Below are 21,709 nucleotides of genomic sequence, written 5' to 3' on the forward strand. Positions count from 1 at the left end.
AGGCAGAGGACGCAAAAGATACAGGCTTGATCCGTGGGTTGGGAAGACCCCCTGGAGTAGGAAACAATTAAGAAAACAGTAATAGGAAATGACAACCCACTCCAATATTCTTGCCAATACTAATTCTTCCAATCCACAGCATGGTACATCTTTTGATCTGCTTGTGTCTTCTTTGATTTCTTTCATCAGCATCTAATAGTTTTATAGTTTTCAGAGTACAGGTCTTTTGTCTCCTTAGATAGGTTTATGTTTAGGTATTTTATTCTTTTTGATGTCATGAGAACTGGAATTGCTTCTTGAATTTCTCTTTCTGGTCTTTTGTTGTTAGTATATAGAAATGCATCAGGAAAAAAAATGAAATTATATCATTCCTTAATACCAAACACAGAATAAGCTCAAAATGGACTAAATACCTAAATATTAGTTGTTGTTCTTGTTCAGTCACTATGTCTGATTCTTTGCAACTCCATGGACTACAGCACACCAGGCTTCCCTGTCCTTCACTATCTCCTGGAGTTTGCTCAAACTCATGTCCATTGAATCTGTGATGCCATTCAACCATCTCATCCTCTGTTGCCCCCTTCTCTTTCTGCCCTCAATCTTTCCCAGCATCAGGGTCTTTTCCAAATAATTGGCTCTTCACCTCAGGTGGCCAAAGTATTGGAGCTTCCACTTCAGCATCAGTCCTTCCAATGAATATTCAGGGTTGATTTCCTTTAGGATTGATTGGTGTGAGACAAACATTATAAAACTCCTAGAGGAAAACATAGGCAGAAGTCTCTCTGACACAAATTGCAGCAATATCTTTTTCAATCCATCTCCCAGAATAATGGAAATAGAAACAAAAATAAACAAATAGGACCTACTTAAATTCAAAGGCTTTTACACAGCAAAAGAAACAAACAAACAAACAAAAAAACCACAAAGATAATCTACAGATTGGGAGAAAATAATTGCAAATTATATGACCAACAGGATTAGTCTCCAAAATTCAAAAACAGCTCAAGATGCTTAACAGCATTAAAAAAAAAAATCAAATAATGGGCAAATGACCTAAACAGACATTTCTCCAAAGAAGACAAACAGATGGCCAAGAGGCACATAAAAACGTGTTCAACATTGCTAATTACTAGAGAAATGCAAATAAAAACAACAATGAGATGTCACCTTGCATCTGTCAAAATGACTATCATCAAAAAATCCACAAACAATAGATGCTGGAGAGAGTCTGAAGAGAAGGGAACCCTCCTACACTATTGATGGGAATGTAAGTTCATGCAGCCACTATAGAGAATAGTATAAAGTTTCCTTAAAAAACTAAGAATGGTACTATCATATGACCCTGCAATCCCACTCCTGGGCATATATCCAGAGGAAAACATGATCTGAAAGCATGCTAAGTCGCTTCAGTTGTGTCCAACTCTGTGCGACCCCATAGATGGCAGCCCACCAGGCTCCCCCGTCCCTGGGATTCTCCAGGCAAGAACACTGGAGTGGGTTGCCATTTCCTTCTCCAATGCGTGAAAGTGAAAAGTGAAAGTGAAGTCGCTCAGTCGTGTCTGACCCTCAGTGACCCCATGGACTGCAGCCTACCAGGCTGCTCCGTCCATGGGATTTTCCAGGCAAGAGTACTGGAGTGGTTCGCCAATGCCTTCTCCAAGCATACATGCATCCAAATGTTCTTTGCAGCACTGTTCACAATAGCCAAGTTCTGGAAGCAACCTAAATAATCACTGATAGAGGAATAGATAAAGAAGATGTGGTACAATGGAATATTACCCAGCCATAAAAAAGAATGGATTTATTCTTCATAAGTTTTTTACTAGTCATTAGTATTCTAAGTGATGAGTCTCTTGGGATAAGAACAAGTTAAGAAGGAATTTTGAATTCCCTATCTTGTTCACTTTTTTATTTTCTATTCTCAGTGCCATGCTTGGCATGAGGTAGGCATGAGGCAAACCTTTGTTGATAAATGTATGAGTTTTGACATCAGGGATATAACCCCTAAATATTCAGCTAGGGAATACCTCTTGCTTACTTGAATTAATGAATTACATGAATTAATGAATCCATGGTGGTTATATGAGCATGGACTTTGGAAAGAAATACAATCCAATAACATTAATATTTAACACACATGGATAACAGACTCAGGCTATGGATAAGTCAGTCCTTATGAGAAATGTAACTTGTGAAGCAAAACTATGGACATGGGTTAACTAGGAATTTCAGAGCTGCTTTCATATGCAAAATGAGTCTTGCACAAGAACTTTCTCTTCCTACCACTGCACATGATAATTTACCTATGTGTATTCCCTCCCATTACAATAGAGGAGCCATACCCTCTTCCTATCAAAATACAGTCCCTTCACCTATTTTTGTTTTTCATTCCCCCCATCTTCTCAAGAAATGCATATTACCATAGCTTTTATATTAAACTGTTGTTTTCTTTTAACTTTTTAACATGCTCAGATGGTTCTCATTTGCAAAAACAAAATAAAAATTTCTCTACTCTATGATCTCCTTAATCTACTATTACTTAGCAGCCAAATTTCTGAAAAGAGCCCTCGTACTTGGTGTTCTCAGTCCACCTCTGTTCTCAGAGTAATCTGGCTTCTGACTCCATCACGTCAACAAATAGCTCCTGTAAAGGTCACCATTGACCTCTCAATGATTGTCCCCAATGGATGTTTTCAGTCCTTACCTGTTACCTCTCAGCATCATTCACCATTGCTGGCATCTCCTTCCCTTTTCCTCTTCACTTTTACAATTCAACATTCTCTTGTTTTCCCCTGGATCTCTTGGTCACTCCTTTGTCTTCTTTGCAGCTTCCTTTTCCTCAACCAGGCCATTTAGTATCAGAATTCTCAACTCTTCATTCTAGCACTTCTTCATCTTCTGCTCTGTGCTTTCCCTCTAAGCCAGTGGTTCTTAAACATGTCTACCTCTAGGAAATCATATAGATAAAGAGCCTTAAAAATATTGATTCTGGAGTTTCCTTGTAATAGTTTACTTAATTAATTTTGTGGAAAGCCTGGCTATTGGGATTTTTAAAAGCCCTTTCTAGTGGTAAAGACCTCATCTACCAATGCAGGAGACTTAAGAGACTTGGATTTGACCCCTGGGTGGGGAAAATCCCCTGGAGGAGGAAATGGAAACCCTCTCCAGTATTCGTGCCTGGAGAATCCCATGGACAAAGGGGCCTGGTGGGCTACAGTCCATAGGGTTGCAAAGAGTCAGACATGACAGAAGTGACTTAGCACATAGCACAGAGGATTCTAAAGTGCAGCCCAAGTTGAGAATCACATCTCTTGGTTATGTCATCCCCACCATAGCTTTAATAATGGCCTTGATTCAGATGACTCAACAGTATTTAGTTATGTCCTAGAAACTTTCTTTATTTTTATTTTCTTGGGCTCAAAAATCACTGTAGATGGTGACTGCAGCCATAAAATCTAAAGACACTTGCTCTTTGGAAGAAAAGCAATGATAAGACAAAATAGCTATATATAGAAAACTATAAGACACTTATGAAAGAAACCAAAGATGACATAAACAGACAGAGGGATATTCCATGCTCCTGGGTTGGAAGAATCAATATTGTGAAATTGGCTGTACTACAAAAAGCAATCCACATATTCAATGCAATCTCTATCAAATTACCAATGACATTTTTCACATAACTAGAACAACAAAAAAATTCACAATTTGTATGGAAACACAAAAGATCCCAAACAGCCAAAGCAATCTTGAGAAAGAAGAATGGAGCAGGAGCAATCAACTTATCTGATTTCAGTCTATACCACAAAGCTACAGTCATCAAGACAGTATGGTACTGGCAAAAAAAAAAACAAACCAAAAACAAAAACACAGAAGTACAGGCCAATGTAACAAGATAGAAAGCCCAGAGATAAATCCATGCACATATGGACACTGTATCTTTGACAAAGGAAGCAAGAATATACAATGGGAAAAATATACTCTCTTCAAGAAGTGGTAAGGGAAGAACTGGACAACTATGTACAAAAGAATGAAATTAGAACACATCTTAACACTGAACACAAAGATAAACTAAAAGTGGATTAAAGACCTAAATGTAAGATCAGAAATTATGCAACTCAGAAGACAACATGGGCAAAGCACTGTGTGATATAAACCATAGCAAGATCCTTTATGACTCACCTAGAATAATGGAAATAAAAACAAAAATAAATAAGTGGGACCTAATTAAACTTAAAAGCTTTTTCACAGCAAAGGAAACTATAAACAAGGTGAAACGACAACCCTAAGGATTGGAGAAAACCATAGCAAGTGAAACAACTGACAAAGGATTAATTTTCGAAATATAGAAGCAGCTCATACAATTCAATACCAGAAAAACAAACAACCCAATCAAACAGTGGTCAAAAGACCTAAACAGATATTTCTCCAAAGAAGACACATAGATGGCTAATAAATACATAAAGAGATGTTTGACATTGTTCATTGTTAGAGAAATGCAAATCAAAACTACAATGAGATATCACCTCACACCAAACAGAATGGTCACATTAAAAAATACAAAAAACAAGTGCTGAAGAGGGTGTGGAGAAAAGGGAACCCTTTTGTACTGGTGGTGGGAATTTAAATTGATAAAGCCACTATGGTAAAAAGTATGGAGATTCCTTAAAAAACTAGGTATAAAAACACCATATGACCCAGCAATCCCAGTTCTAGGCATATACCCTGAAGAAACCAAAACAGAAAAAGACACATGTACCCCAACGTTCATTACAGCACTATTTACAATAGCCAAGACATGGAAGCAACCTAGACGTCCATCAACAGATGAATGGATAAAGAAGCTGTGGTACACATATACATTGGAATACTACTCAACAATAAAAGGAATATATTTGAATCAGTTCTAATGAGGTGGATGAACCTAGAGCCTATTATACAGAGTGAAGTAAGTTAGGAAGAGAAAAACAAATATCATTTATTAACACATATATATGGAATCTAGAAGGATGGGACTGATGAACCTGTTCCCAGAGCAGCAGTGGAGACACAGACATAGAGAACAGACTTACGGACAAGGGTTGGGGAGAAGAGGGAGAGGGTGAGATGAATGGAAAAGCAGCATGGATGCATATACACTAACATATGTACATAGTAGCCAATGGCAATTTGCTGTATGACTCAGGGAACTGAAACTAGGGCTCTGTAATAACCTAGAGGTGGGAATGGGCAGGAGGTGGGAGGGAGATTCAAGAGGGAGGGGATATCTGTACACCTATGGTTAATTCAAGCTGATGTATGTCAGAAATCAAACCAATATTGTAAAGAAATCATCAATTTAAAAAATAAATAATAAAAAAGAAAAGCTATGACAAACCTAGACAGTGTATTAAATTCCAGAGATATCACCTTGCCGACAAAAGTCCATATCATCAAAGCTATGGTTTTTCCATTAGTCATGTATAGATGTGAGAGTTGGACCATAAAGAAGACTGAATGCCCAAGAATTGATGCTTTCAAACTGTGGTGCTGGAGAAGACTCTTGAGAGTTCCTTGGGCAGCAAGGAGATCAAACTAGTCAATCCTAAATTAAATCAACCCTGAATATTCATTGCAAGGATATATACTGAAGCTGAAACTCCAGTACTTTGGCCACCTGATGTGAAGAGCCAACTCACTGGAAAACACCCTGGTGCTGGGAAGATTGAGGGCTGGAGAATAAGGGGTGACAGAGGATGAGATGGTTGGGTGGTTTCATAGACTCAATGGATGTGCGTTTAAGTAAGCTCTGGGAGATGGTGAAGGACAAGGAAGCCTGGTGTGATGCAGTCCACGGGATCGCAAAGAGTCGCACATGGCTGAGCAGCATGGCAAAGAACAAGAAGCCCCCTTTAGGTCCCTGACCCAGTGAATCCACTGTTTATTTGGCATTTTCAGGTTTCCTCAAAGGAACCTTCCCACCTTCTCAAGTTCATCTTACATCACACTGCCCCTTGCCCTCCATCCACACTGATTTTTCTATACGCCAAACCCTCTCCTGCTCTAGGGCCTTTATATCACTTGTTCCCATTCATACTCTTCCTTTATCTAGCTGATTCTTACTATTCCTGCAGTTCTTAGTTATTGCCACTTCCTCCTGGAAGCCTTTTCTGGCTCCCCAGATATCTTTCACAGGACCAAGTACTACCCTTTCAAAGTAGTACTCACAGTTATAATTTTAATTTTATTTGCATGTTTTTATCACTTAAATTTATCTCCTTTACTGTGCTAAAACTTCACACATTTTTGTTTAACATTTTATCATATTCTGTAAAATCTAAGATGCTGACTATAAGATGCAATATTATTTATATATTACTATATGATTGAGTCAGGAAGATCCCCTGGAAAGGAAATGGCAACCCACTCTGGTATTCTTGCCTGGATAATGCTATGGACAGAGGAGCCTGGTGGACTACAGTTGATGTGGTCGCAAAGAGTCAGACATGACTGAGCACATAGCACACACATGACTGAAAAAGAAAAATCAGTGACATATAAAATGGTCTCTTATTTTAAGAAAAATATGGATTTTAGATCTTACAAAATAAAAATATAGTGTATTAATTATATATGTACCATTTTACTGAATCATCACATTGTGATTAGCCAATCAGTTCAGTTCAGTTCAGTTCAATAAGTGTGCAGACTTCCCTGGTAGCTCAGATGGTAAAGTGTCTGCTTAAAATGTGGGAGACTCAAATTCAATCCCTGGGTTGGGAAGATCTCTGGGAGAAGGAAGTGGCAACCCACTCCAGTATTCTTGCCTGGAAAATTCCATAGACAGAGGATCCTGGTAGGCTACAGTCTAGAAGGTGCAAAGAGTTGGACACGACTGAGCACTTCACTTTCTTTCACTTTCAGTTCAGTTGAGTTGCTCAGTCGTGTCCGACTTTTTGTGACTCCATGGGCTGCAGCAGGCCAGGCCTCCCTGTCCATCACCAACTCCCAGAGTTTACTCAAATGTCCATTGAATTGGTGATGCCATCCATCCATCTCATCCTCTGTCGTGCTTTTCTCCTCCCGCCTTCAATCTTTCCCAGCATCAGAGTCTTTTCAAATGAGTCAGTTCTTCACATCAAGCTGCCAAAGTATTGGAGTTTCAGCTTCAGCATCAGTCCTCCCAATGAATATTCAGGACTGGTTTCCTTTGGGATGAAGTTAGGCAATTAAATGTTTCTTTACAAAGCAAAGAAGATTCTTGGGGATACAGCTTCTATTAGTAGTATATTTCAAAATTTGTGGAGATATTAGGAAAGACTATTGGAACTTTGGGGGATCTAGTTCTTGGATGCAGTGATTGCTCAGAAGTAGCTCACAACCCAAGGTGTCATTCTAAAAATAGACTTTATTTTTTAGAGAAGCCTTATACTCATAACGAAATTGAACATAAAGAAGAGAAACTTTCCATAAACCCTTGCTCCTACACACGCATAGCCTCCCCCATAATCAACATCTTCCACTAGAAAGATCCATTTGTTATGACTGATGAACCTGCGTTGATGCATAATCACTCAAAGTCCATAACTTACACTGTGGTTCACTCTTGGTGCTGCATATTCCATAGGTTTTGACAAATGTGTATTAACAGGTATCTTCTTTTATAGTATCATACAGAATAGTCTTCCTCCCCTAAAATCCTGTTTTGCCTATTTATTTCTCCCTCCTCCCTAACCTCTGGCAAAGACTTGCGTATTTACTGTCTCCATAATTTTGCCTCTTGCAAAATGATGTGAAGTTGGAGTTGGAATCATAGAGTATGCAGTATTTTCAGATTGGCCTTTTTTTTTTTTACAAAATGTACATTTTTGTAATGATCATGGTAGTGTTTAAAAGGTGAGGGAAGGGGAACAAGCGTTTATTAATTCTGTGAATACAATAAATTTCTTCCAAGGAAAAAAAATAAAAAATCACTTAAAACTATTGTATAATTTAGAATAGATGATGTCCACACTTTTAAAATAATTGAAACATAAATCTGCTAAATGCAAAAATACATAACATTAAAAAAATACAAAGGTTATTATGAAAATACTACTTTTGACATAGCATTTTTCATAGAATGTCTTGGATTTGTTTGTTCCTTTCTCTCTTTTCCTTTTTTTGTTTTTTTAACTTATAAACAACAGAAATTTATTTCTCAAGAGTTCTGTAGGCTGAAAAGTCCAAGACCAAGTCATCAGTTGACTGGGTATCTGGTGAAGGCTTGCTTCTTGGGGCATAGATGGTGTTCTCTTGCTGGGTTTTCACAAGTCAGAAGACATGAACGATCTCCCTGGAGCCCCTTTCATAAGCGCACTAATCCCATTCATAAGGGCCCTGCCCTTACAACCTAATCAATTCCCAAAGGCTCCACCTCCTAATACCATCAAAAATCCCATGGATGGAGGAGCCTGGTAGGCTGCAGTCCATGGGGTCGCTAAGAGTCGGGCATGACTGAGTGACTTCACTTTCACTTTTCACTTTCATGCATTGGAGAAGGAAATGGCAACCCACTCCAGTGTTCTTGCCTGGAGAATCCCAGGGACGGGGGAGCCTGGTGGGCTGCCGTCTATGGGGTCACACAGAGTAGGACACGACTGAAGCGACTTAGCAGCAGTAGCAGTAGCAGCAGGAGGTTAGAGGATTCTTTTTTAAAAAAATTATTTACTTTAATGGAGGCTAATTATTTTATTGTATTTACAGTATTGTGGTGGCTTTTGCCATACATTGACATGAATCAGCAACAGGTGTACGTGTATCCCCCATCCTGAACCCCCCTCCCAACTCCTTTTCCATCCCTCTGGGTTGTCCCAGTGCACTGACTTTGACAGCCCTGTTTCATGCATTGAACTTGGACTGGTCATCTGTTTCACATATGATAATATACATGCTTCAATTCATGTTTTCAAATCATCCTACCCTCACCTTCTCCCACAGAGTCCAAAATCTGTTCTTTATATCTGTGTCTCTTTTGCTGTCTTGCATATAGGGTCATCATTATCATCTTTCTAAATTCCATATATATATATATATATATATATATATATATACACACATTAATATACTGTCTTGCTGTTTCTCTTTCTAACTTACTTCACTTTGCATAATAGGCTCCAGTTTCATACACCTCGTTAGAATTGTTTCAAATTTGTTCTTTTTAATAACTGAGTAATCCACTGGGCTGGATGAAGCACAAGCTGGAATCAAGATTGCCGGGAGAAATATCAATAACCTCAGATATGCAGATGACACCACCCTTATGGCAGAAAGTGAAGAAGAACTAAAGAGCCTCTTGATGAAAGTGAAAGAGGAGAGTGAAAAAGTTGGCTTACAGTTCAACATTTGGAAAACTAAGATCATGGCATCCAGTCCCACCACTTCATGGCAAATAGATGGGGAAACAGTGGAAATAGTAACAGACTTTATTTTCTTGAGCTCCAAAATCACTGCAGATGGTGACTACTGCCATGAAATTAACAGACGCTTGCTCCTTGGAAAGAAAGTTATGACCAACCTAGACAGCATATTAAAAAGCAGAGGCATTACTTTGCTAGTAAAGGTCCATCTAGTCAAGGCTATGGTTTTTCCAGTGATCATGTATGGATGTGAGAGTTGGACTATAAAGAAAGCTGAGCACCAAAGAATTAATGTTTTTGAACTGTGGTGTTGGCGACTATTGAGAGTCCCTTGGACTGCAAGGAGATCTGGCAAGTGCATCCTAAAGGAGATCAGTCCTGGGTGTTCATTCGAAGGACTGATGTTGAAGCTGCAACTCCAATACTTTTGCCACCTGATGCAAAGAACTGACTCATTTGAAAAGACCCTGATTCTGGGAAAGATTGAGGACATGAGGAGAAGGGGACAACAGAGGATGAGATGGTTGGATGGCATCACTGGCTCAATGGACATGAGGCTGAGTAAACTCTGGGAGTTGGTGATGGACAGGGAGGTCTGGCATGCTTCAGTCCATGGGGTTGCAAAGAGTTGGACACGACTAAGTGACTGAACTGAACTGAATATTCCTCTGTGTATACGTACCACACAGATTGGCCTCTTTGACTTAGTCATATGCATTTAAGTTTCCCTCATATCTTTTCATGTCTTGAGAAGTTCATTTCTTTTTAGTTCTGAGTAATATTCCATTGTGTGGATGCACCATAGTTTGTCCAGTCATCCGCTAATGGTCATCTTGGTTGCTTCCAAGTTTTGACAGTTAGTAATAAAACTGTTATAAACATTGGTTTTTGTGTGGACATAAGTTTTTTAACTCCTTTGGGTAAATACCAAGGAGCACAATTGTTGGAGCATATGATAACAGTGTATTAGTTTTGTCAAAAACTACCAAATTTTCAAAGTGGGTATACAAGTTTGTATTCGTATAGTAATTAATGAATTCCTGTTGCTTCACATCCTCATCAGCATTTAATGTTGTCAATGTTTTCAATTTGGCCATTCTAACAGTTGTGTTTTGGTGTCTCATTGTTTTAACTCGCATTTCTCAGGTGACACTTGATACTGAGCAACTTCTCATATGCTTGTTTGTCATCTCTATATATTTTTGGTAAAGGTGTCTGTTCAGATCTTTTGCCTATTTTTTAATTCATTTGTTCATGTTTTTATATTGTGTTCTTTGTATATTTTGAGTAACACATTTTTTTATACCAAATTTGTCTTTTGCAAATATTTTCTTCTAGTCTATGGCTTGTCTTGGGCTTCCCTGGTAGATCAGCTGGTAAAGAATCCATCTGCAATGCAGAAGACCCTTGTCCGATTCCTGGGTTAGGAAGATCTGCTGGAGAAGGGATAGGCTACCCATTTCAGTATTCTCGGGCTTCCCTGGTGGCTCAGCTGGTAAAGAATCCACCTGCAATGTGGGAGACCTGGGTCCAATCCCTGGGTTGGGAAGATCCCCTGGAGAAGGGGACAGCTATCCACTCCAGTATTATGGCCTGGAGAATTCCATGAACTCTATAGTCCATGGGGTTGTAAAAAGTTGGACAAAACTGAGTGACATTCACTTTCATGGCTTGTCTTATTCTCTTGAGATGGCACAATTTTTGGCCTCCTTATTCAAGTTCTTCAGATGTACTTTCTGGAAGCTACTTGAGAGAAGTATTATCCTTGCTTTTTATTCAATATTTCCAAGAGAAGTTGTCTGTCAGCTGTTTACTTGTGTCCAAGTGTTCTTTTCCCACTTGCAAGGTGTAGACCAATTCTCAATTTTGCATTCAGAGTTAAATACAGATTTAAGTTCCAATACTTTGGCCATCTGATGTGAAGACCTGACTCATTAGAAAATACCCTAATGCTGGGATAGATTAAAGGAAGGGGGAGAAGGGGATGACAGAGGATGAGATGGTTGGATGGCATCACTGGTTCCATGGACATGAGTTTGAGCAAACTCCTGGAGATAGTGAAAGACATGGAAGCCTGGCATGCTGCAGTCCATGGGGTTGCAAAAAGTCAGACACAACTGAGCAACTGAGCAACAACAATATTGCTCCTCTGAAGTGGATCAGGGTAGAACTAAGTAGGGTGTACAGTGAGGAGGTGAGATATTCCTGGTTGAAGTCTTCTGCATTATTTCATTATCTGGTTGAAGTGGATTATCAGAATTTGGGGTATTCACCTATTTAAATATAAAGATAAAAGTGAAATGCTAGGCCAGCTGTGTTCTTGGCATATATATATACATATATATATATATATATATATATATAGTGTGTTTTTTTTTTCCCTTCAATAACCCATGCTGACCTACTTTGAGGACAACAAAATGAAAGTTTCCCCTGGGATCATTAGTGAGTTGACCATGTGTATAAAATGCCATGCTACTTTTTAGACAGAAAATAATGCATATTATGAGCTTTGAGGTGAACAAATGAACACTTTCTAAATACAGATGATGGTCCATGCTTTCCTAAGGTTCAACTCACTATATTTCCACTTTATAATGGTACAAAAGTGATATACAGTCATTAGAAACCATGCTTTGAATTTTGAAAATTTCCTGGGCTAGTGGTAGGTAGAGTGCTCCTTTCTTTTTTTTTTAATGGGGGCAGAGTTCAAACTTTTAATTTAATTTTATTTATTTTAGTTGGAGGCTAATTACTTTACATGATGTGGTGGGTTTTGCCATACTTTCATATGAATCAGCCATGGATATACATGTGTTCCCCATCCTGACCCTCCCTTCCATCTTCCTCTCCTTCCCATCCCTCAGGGTCATCCCAGTGCACCAGCCCTGAGCACTGTCTCATGCATCAAACCTGGACTGGTGATCTGTTTCACATAGGATAATATACATGTTTCAATGCTATTGTCTCAAATCATCCCACCCTTGCCTTCTCCCAGAGTCCAAAAGTCTGTTCTTTACATCTGTGTCTCTTTCGCTGTCTCACATATAGGGTCATTGTTATCATCTTTCTAAATTCCATATATATGCATTAATATACTGTATTGGTGTTTTTCTTTATGACTTACTTTGCTCTGTATAATAGGCTCCAGTTTCATCCACCTCATTAGAACTGATTCAAATGCATTCTTTTTAATGGCTGAGTAATAATAGATTGTGTATATGTACCACAGCTTTCTTACCCATTTGTCTGCTGCTGGACATCTAGGTTTCTTCCATGTCCTGGCTATTATAAACAGTACTGCGATGAACATTGGGGTACATGTGCCCCTTTCAGTTCTGGTTTTCTCAGTGTGTATGCCCAGCAGTGGGATTTCTGGGTGGTATGGCAGTTCTAGTTCCAGTTTTTTAAGGAATCTCCACACTGTTCTCCATAGTGGCTGTACTAGTTTGCATTCCCACTAAGAGGTTTCTTTTTCTCCACATCCTCTCCAGCATTTATTGCTTGTAGACTTTTTGATAGCAGCCATTCTGACCGGCATGAGATGGTACCTCATTGTGGTTTTGATTGCATTTCTCTGATAATGAGTGATGTTGAGCATCTTTTATTGTGTTTATTAGCCATCTGTATGTCTTCCTTAGAGAAATGTCTGTTTAGTTCTTTGGCCCACGTTTTCATTGGGTTGCTTATTTTTCTGGAATTGAGCTGCAGGAGTGCTTGTATATTTTTGAGGTTAATTATTTGTTGGTTGTTTCATTTGCTATTATTTTCTCCCATGTGGAAGGCTGTCTTTTCTCCTTGCTTATAGTTTCCTTCTTTGTCCAAAAGCTTTTACATTGAATTAGGTCCCATTTGTTTATTTTTGCTTTTATTTCCATTACTCTCAGAGGTAGGTCATAGAGGATCCTGATTTATGTCAGAGAGTGTTTTGCCTAAGTTTTCCTCTAGGAGTTTTATAGTTTCTGGTCTTATATTTAGATCTTTAATCCATTTTGAGTTTATTTTTGTGAATGGTGTTAGAAAGTGTTCTAGTTTCATTCTTTTACAAGTGGTTGACCAGTTTTCCCAGCACCACTTGTTAAAGAGGTTGTCTTTTCTCTATTGTATATTCTTGCCTCCTTTGTCAAAGATAAGGTGTCCATAGGTGTGTGGATTTATCTCTGGGCTTTTTATTTTGTTCCATTGATCTCTGTTTCTGTCTTTGTGCCAGTACCATACTGTCTTAATGACTGTTGCTTTGTAGTATAGCCTGAAGTCAGGCAGGTTGATTCCTTCAGTTCCATTCTTCTTTCTCAAAATTGCTTTGGCTATTTGAGGTGTTTTGTATTTCCATACAAATTGTGAAATTATTTGTTGTAGTTCTGTGAAAAATATTGTTGGTAGCTTGGTAGGGATTGCATTGAATCAATAGATTGCTTAGGGTAGTATATTCATTTTCACTATATTGATTCTTCCGATCCATGAACATGGTATATTTCACCATCTATTTGTGTCCTCTTTGATTTCTTTCATCAGTGTTTTATAGTTTTCTATATATAGGTCTTTAGTTTCTTTAGGTAGATTTATTCCTAAGTATTTTATTTTTTTCATTGCAATGGTGAATGGAATTGTTTCCTTAGTTTCTCTTTCTGTTTTCTCATTGTTAGTGTATAGGAATGCAAGAGATTTCTCTGTGTTAATTTTATATCCTGCAACTTTACTGTATTCATTGATTAGCTGTAGTGATTTTCTGGTGGAGTCTTTAGGGTTTTCTATGTAGAGGATCATGTCATCTGCAAACAGTGAGAGTTTTACTTCTTCATTTCCAATCTGGATTCCTTTTATTTATTTTTATTCTCTGATTTCTGTGGGTAAAACTTCCAAAACTATGTTGAATACTAGTGATGAAAGTGGGCAGGCACCCTTGTGTTGTTCCTGACTTTAGGGTAAATTATTTTTCACCTTTGAGGATAACGTTTGCTGTGGGTTTGTCATATGTAGCTTTTATTATGTTGAGGTATGTTCCTTCTATGTCTGCTTTCTGGAGGGTCTTTTTTTAATCATAAATGGATGTTGAATTTTGTCAAAGACTTTCTCTGTATCTATTGAGATAATCATATGGTTTTTTATCTTTCAATTTGTTAATGTGGTGTATCACATTGATTGATTTGTGACTACTGAAGAATCCTTGCGTCCCTGGGATAAAGCCCATTTGGTCATGATGTATGATCTTTTTAATTTGCTGTTGGATTCTGTTTGCTAGAATTTTGTTAAGGATTTTTGCATCTATGTTCATCAGTGATATTGGCCTGTAGTTTTCCTTTTTTGTGGCATCTTTGTCAGGTTTTGGTATTAGGGTGATGGTGGCCTCATAGAATGAGTTTGGAAGTTTACCTTCCTCTGCAATTTTCTGGAAGAGTTTGAGTAGGATAGGTGTTAGCTCTTCTCTAAATTTTTGGTAGAATTCAGCTGTGAAGCCATCTGGTCCTGGGCTTTTGTTTTTTGGAGGATTTCTGATTACACTTTCAATTTATGTGCTTGTGATGGGTCTATTAAGATTTTCTATTTCTTCCTGGTTCAGTTTTGGGAAATTATACTTTTCTAAGAATTTGTCCAGTTCTTCCAAGTTGTCCATTTTATTGGCATATAGTCTCTTATGATCCTTTGTATTTCTGTGTTGTCTGTTGTGATTTCTCCATTTTCATTTCTAATTTTGTTGATTTGATTCTTCTCCTTTTTTTTTCTTGATGAGTCTGGCTAATGGTTTGTCTATTTTATTTATCTTCTCAAAGGACCAGCTTTTAGCTTTGTTGATTTTGGCTATGGTCTCCTTTGTTTCTTTTGCATTTATTTCTGCCCTAATTTTTATGGTTTCTTTCCTTCTACTAACCCTTGGGTGCTTCATTTCTTTCTTTCTTTTTTTTTTTTTTAATAGTTGCTTTAGGTGTAGAGTTAGGTTATTTATTTGATTTCTCTCCTGTTTCTTGAGGTAGGCTTGTATTGCGATGAACCTTCCCCTTAGCACTGCTTTTATTGAATCCTATAGGTTTTGGGGTTTTGTGTTTTAATTTTCATTCATTTCTATGCATATTTTGATTTATTTTTTAATTTCTTCTGTGATTTGTTGGTTATTCAGAAGTGTGTTGTTTAGCCTCCATATGTTTGTATTTTTAATAGTTTTTTTTTTTTTTTTAAGATAGGTGAGCAAAAGTAATAAGCCTCAGCTCCCAGTCAGACAAGTGATCACCAGGGGAAACAAGCAATACACCTACAGTGTTCTGGACACAAACAACAATTCTGTTTTTCATTTATAGTGCAACATTCAATAACCTACCTGAGATAGTTAACTGTAGGCTAATGTAAGTGCTCTGAGCACATTTAAGGTGGGCTAGGCTAAGCCATGATATCAGTAAGTTAGATGTAGTGCATGTGTGGTTACTCAGTCATGTTTGACTATTTGAAACCCCAAAGACTGTAGCCTGCCAGGCTCCTCTGTCCATGAGATTTTTCAGGTGAGAATACTGGAGTGGGTTGCCTCTTCCTTCTCCAGGTGATCTTCCCAACATAGTGATCAAGCTTGTGTCTTCTGTGTCTTCTGCATTGGCAGGCAGATTCTTTTCCACTGAGCCACCTGGGAAGCCATAGTAAATGCATTTTAAAAGTTTTTTTTTTTTCCCTAAATTTAATGTGTTTTTGGCTGTGCTGGGTGTTTTGGCTACATGAGAGCTTTCTCTTGTTGGAGCAACCAGGGGCTACTCTTCATTGTGGTTTGTGGGCTTCTCATTGCAGTGGCTTTCTTGTTGCAGAACACAGATTCTAGGTGCACCAGTTTCAGTAGGGGCAACATGCAGGCTTGGTAGCTGCAACACAAGGGCCCTAGAGCTCGCAGGCCTCAGCACTTGTGGCACATGGGCTTTGTTGCAAAAAGCACATGGGATCTTCCCAGATTAGGGATTGAACTCTTGTTCCCTGCATTGGCAGGCAGGTTCTTAACCACTAGAACTCCAGGGAAGTCCCAGTAAATGCATTTTTGACTTATGATATTTCACATGCTAGCAAAGTAATGCTCAAACTTCTCCAAGCTAGGCTTCAACAGTACATGAACCGAGAACTTCCAGATGTTCAAGCTGGATTTAGAAAAGGCAGAGAAACCAGAGATCAGTTTGCCAACATTGGTTGGATCATAGAAAAAAACAACAGAATTCCAGAAAAAAAAAATCTTCTTCTGCTTCATTGACTACATTAAAGCCTTTGACTGTGTGGATCACAACAAACTGTGGAAAATTCTTAAAGAGATGGGAATACCATACCATCTTACCTGCCTCCTGAGAAACACATATGCAGGTCAAGAAGCAACAGTTAGAATAGGACATGGAACAACGGACTGGTTCAAAATTGGAAAAGGAGTACATCAAGGCTGTATATTGTCACTCACCCTGCTTATTTAACTTACATGCAGAGTACATCATGCTGGGCTGGATGATACACAAACTGGAATCAAGATTGCTGGGAGAAGTATCACTAACCTCAGATATGCAGATGACACCACCCTAATGGCAGAAAGTGAAGAGGAACCTAAACAGCTTCTTTATGAAAGTGAAAGAGGAGAAAGAAAAAGCTGGCTTAGAACTCAACATTCAAAAAAGGAAGATCATGGCATCTGGTCCCATCACTTCTTGGAAAATATATGAAGAAACAAAGGAAACAGTGACAGATTTTATTTTCTTTGGCTCAAAAATCACTGCAGATGGTGACTCTAGCCATGAAATTAAAATTCTTCCATGCTCCTTGGAAGAAAAGCTATGACAAAACTAGACAGCATATTACTTTGCTGACAAAGGTCCATCTAGTCAAAGCTATGGTTTTTTTCAGTAGTCCTGTATGGATGTGAGAGGTGGACCATAAAGAAGGCTGAGTGCAAAAGAACTGATGCTTTTGAACTGTGGTGCTGGAGAAGACTCTTGAGAGTCCCTTAAACTGCAAAGAGATCAAACCAGTCAATCCTAAAGGAAATCAATGCTGAATAGTCATTGGAAGGACTGATGCTGAAGCTAAAACTCCAATACTTTGGCCACCTGATGCAAAGAGCCAACTCATTGGAAAAGACCCTGGTGCTGGGGAAGATTGAGGGCTGGAGAATAAGGGGTGATGTAGGACAAGATGGTTGGATGGCATCACTGACTCAATGGACATGAGTTTGAGCAAGCTCCAGGAGATAGTGAAGGATGGTAGCCTGGCATGCTGCAGTCCATGAGGTCGCACAGAGTCAGACACAACTGAAGTGACTTAGCAGCAGCAGCAGCCTAACCTACTTCAAACGTGTTCAGAACACTTTCATTAGCCTATAGTTGGGTAAATTCGCCTAACGCGTAGCCCATTTTATAAGAAAGCATTAAATATAATCATGTAATTTATTGAATACTGTACCAAAAGTGGAAAACAGAACAGTTGTAAGTGTATTGGTCATTTCCCCCCCTTGATCATGTGGCGGATTGGGAGCTGTGGTTCAAGGCCACCTCCCAGAATCACGAGAAAGGATCTTACTGCGTATTGCCAGCCCCAGAAAAGATGAAAATTCAAAGTTTGATTTATACTGGATAAGTTTCACTTACCCACCATCCTAAAGATGAAAAGTCATAAGTTGAATCATCATGAGTCGAGGACTATCTGTACATGACTGGAATAGATCCCTACTGCTAGAGTTTCCTGGGGATACCTGGAAAGGCAGGAGACCCAGTCCAGGAAAATGAGGGGTTGCTGATGACTGGAGGGGTGGCGTCTGACCAGTGAGAGCGTGGAATGAGAGATCTCTGACTTTGTAGCCTTGGAAGAATACACGTCATTGAAGAATCATATGGTTGTGAGAGCCAGGCAAGTGTGTGCACCTGGAGGATAAAAGAGAACCACACAAGTTTTCCAAAGTGCCCCCTTCTTCCCACTAGGCTTTGTTTCTATCTCCTGTTGCTCCACAGGGTTTCCCTCCTGCCTAATGCTGCAGCTGTCCAACTGCAGAAGAGCCTCTGCCATTGTTCTTATAGGAATCTAGGATCAGCAGTCTGCACTGCAGGGGAAAGCCTTTTCCCCTGATATTTTCCTATTTTTATAACCATTTTGTATCATTTCTAAAGCGCCTCCCTCCCCCCTTAGGCATGGTATCTCATTCCCGAAATAATTGCTTTTACATTTTATTTTGGATAATTCACTGAGTGGAAAATTAAAGATACAATGTTTAGGCAACACATTAGTATTCATGGAGTGTTTTTTTATGTTTCTCATTACTGAAAACATTTTATGCTGAAAATCTTCCATCATGCTCCCCAAAGGTGGCATTATTTTGAAGCTACAGTGAGCAGAGATAAAGAACTGAAAGAAAACTTCCCTGAGTTAACTCGTGCACATCCATTTCCTTCCCAACCTTGGTTTCTCAGATGCCCTCCGAATACATAGGAAACTTAAAGACATATTATTTACAGAGAAACATGATTGATCTCCTTGGGCTCAAAGGATTTCACATAAAACTGGAATGTACCCAAACAACTGCAGCTCTTCTCTCTAACAGGTTAACTTTGTCAAAGTGTGATGTGTACCTCAAGTTCATGTTCAGGTACAGGGACAGGACCCAGCCATTCTGACTGATGTGGGTTTATAATCGATGGGCAGGGGATTGGGGGCTTAAAATGCCATTAGTGAGATGTGACCATAGTCCACCATTTCATCTCTGGGACTCAGATTCTTTACCCTGTAAGGTGGGGAGGAAGAGTGTCCATAGCCTTTAAGGTGCTTTCTGATACTAACTTGCTGCACTTTTTTATTCATATCAACTATGAATACAGTTGAAATACTGGTCCATCAAATGGGGATAAGCAGTCATTTTTATTTTATGTGTAACTAGATCTCCAGTTCACAACATTGCTGAGAATAGATGTGTTAAGACCAGCAGGGAAATTCTTATTGTATAACTTGGTAGAAACAGCCTGTTTAGCCAGAGGGGGTCTTCTTCCTGGGGATGAGGTGTCTCCTAGTTAATAAAAGATTGCAGAGCTGGCTGCTTGGACTAGTAACAAATGAGGATCACAGCCAGACCTCAGAAGAGATGTAACATGAGAAGGAGGCCATTTTAGTCAGGGAGCTTTGCCAGGGACATGCTGGAACTGAAAGGATAGACCTCAAGCCGCTTCAGAACTGGAGCACATCTGGGTACTTGGTACTCAGGCAGCCAGGAGCATGGCACTGGATGTGGACAGGAGAGTCACTCCCCTACCTGGAACTCAGAAGGTTTCTGAGGATGGGAAAGGGCGGGTTGGGGGGGCAGGCAAGGTGGCTGTCTAAAACACTGCACATTTTTAAAAGGCACTCTTCACGGTTTAGAGTGAACTAAGCTTAAACTCTTCTTGATGTTTATTTAACTTTCTCTTCTCTGCTCCCCATTGGATGAGGCCTGTTAATGGTGACACGATTAGTTATAGACCAAGCCAAAAAATTTGCATTTTCTTGGTGTATCTGAGTTATGCTATAAATTTCAGGAGCTCTAAACCTGAGGAAACCCCCCACCATATAAAAAAAGAGGTAAAGATAGGGGGTGTTTCTAAGACAAGAGATAAATAGCTTTGATTTTGTCCCTTTTAGACCCTCCAGTGCCCCAAGGGCACCTCAGGACAAAGTTTTTTGATCTGATCTGATTAAGGGATTTGTTGACACATGGCCCTTGGTGTCAGTTCTCACTAGCTCTGTGGCCACAGGCATCTGATCTAAACCCTCTGGAAGGATTACTGTACGGCTTATATGAGAGAGTGAGTGTATTTAAAGCATGAGCAGAGGGCTGTACACACAGGAGTGCTACATAATAAGAAGGGATGACAGCATTACATTGGGAATTATGGGAAATGCCATGGTTGGTGCTTTGCAAAATTACATTTCATTCACCTCGGGACATCCCCAGCTTCTAGCTGATGGAACCAAAGAGGTAAAGCTCAGAAAATCAATTTATTCTCAGGCAAAAATCTCAGTTGTGTCCTCAAAAAGAAGCTTTCATTTCAAAAGGAAAAAATGAATCCCACTACGTTAAATTTAAAAATCAGCAAATATTCCTGTATCCTAAGCAAATGGCAAGGTTCAAAAATAATTTCACCCCTGTCACTTCATTTTATGCTTTATCACTTCGCAGTGGTAAATGAAATGGTAATCCTGAACACCAGTGTTGAAATCTAATTTCCACCTCAGAAGAATTTTTCTCACACCTTCATCACAAACTTTCTCAAGAGATTCTCAGGCTACCAGTAAAAATTCTCACTGTTTAGGTACCATGGAGATACCTAGGTAGGTAAACAATTGCATTTCCAAGTAATTTACTAATACTCAAGGGGCTAGCATGCTACGGTGGACACAGCCCAGTGGCATCATCAAGTCTGGATCTTCTATTAACAAGTGGCCTTATTAGAACAAGGTCCATTCTCCTCATTTAGGAAACGGATTTTAATAGCAGCTTCTCAGGCATTTGTGATTTTTCAATAACACAGGTAACATTTAAGACAGGAAATGATACATTGTAAAGCTTTGTTAACATTTATTGAATGGGTCATGGTGCAGGCTCAGTTCCTCAATACTGTCGCCAGTTAGCATCTATAATGAGCAAACTCTGGGAAACAGTGGGGAACAGAGGAGCCTGGCAGGCTGCAGTCCATATGTTGCAAAAAGTCAGACACAACTTAGTGGCTAAACAATAAATCTGTGATGAATTTCTCAGTGAGTTCATATATCCCACAGGCTTTTCCACCATTTAAAGTTCAGGTATAATTGCTAGATGAGGATCAACTCAACAATCATCACTGCACCTGCCTGAGCCTCCCTCCTTTAAGACAAGAGCAAGCAGAGGGGCTGGAGCTTTGGAGGGAGAGAGGGATCTAAACCGCCTGCCATTCTCAGCACAGCTCTTTGCAGATGGCCTGGTGATGTATTTTCGAACAATGTAACTAGGCAGAAGATGCTCTCATCAAACTTAGTTTTTGTATTGAAAGCTTAGGGGGACAGAGCATGTTTTGTGCATCACTCTGTGTGTGTTAGTTGCTCAGTTGTGTCCGAATCTTTGCAACCCCATGGACCATAGCTCACCAGGCTCCTCTGTCCATGGGATTCTTCAGGCAAGAATACTGGAGTCAGTTACCATACCTGTCTTCAGGAGCTATTCCCAACCCAGGGTTCAAACCAGAGCCTCCTACATTACAGGCAGATTTTTTACCATCTGAGCCAGTATTTGCCAGCAGAATAGTGGAAGTCACTAGCACAGAATAGTGAAAGTCACTCAGTTGTGTCAGTCTATTTGTGACCCTATGGACTATACAGTTCATGGAATTCTC

Source organism: Bos taurus, chromosome 15, assembly GCF_002263795.3.
Source record: "Bos taurus isolate L1 Dominette 01449 registration number 42190680 breed Hereford chromosome 15, ARS-UCD2.0, whole genome shotgun sequence".
NCBI lineage: Eukaryota > Metazoa > Chordata > Mammalia > Artiodactyla > Bovidae > Bos > Bos taurus.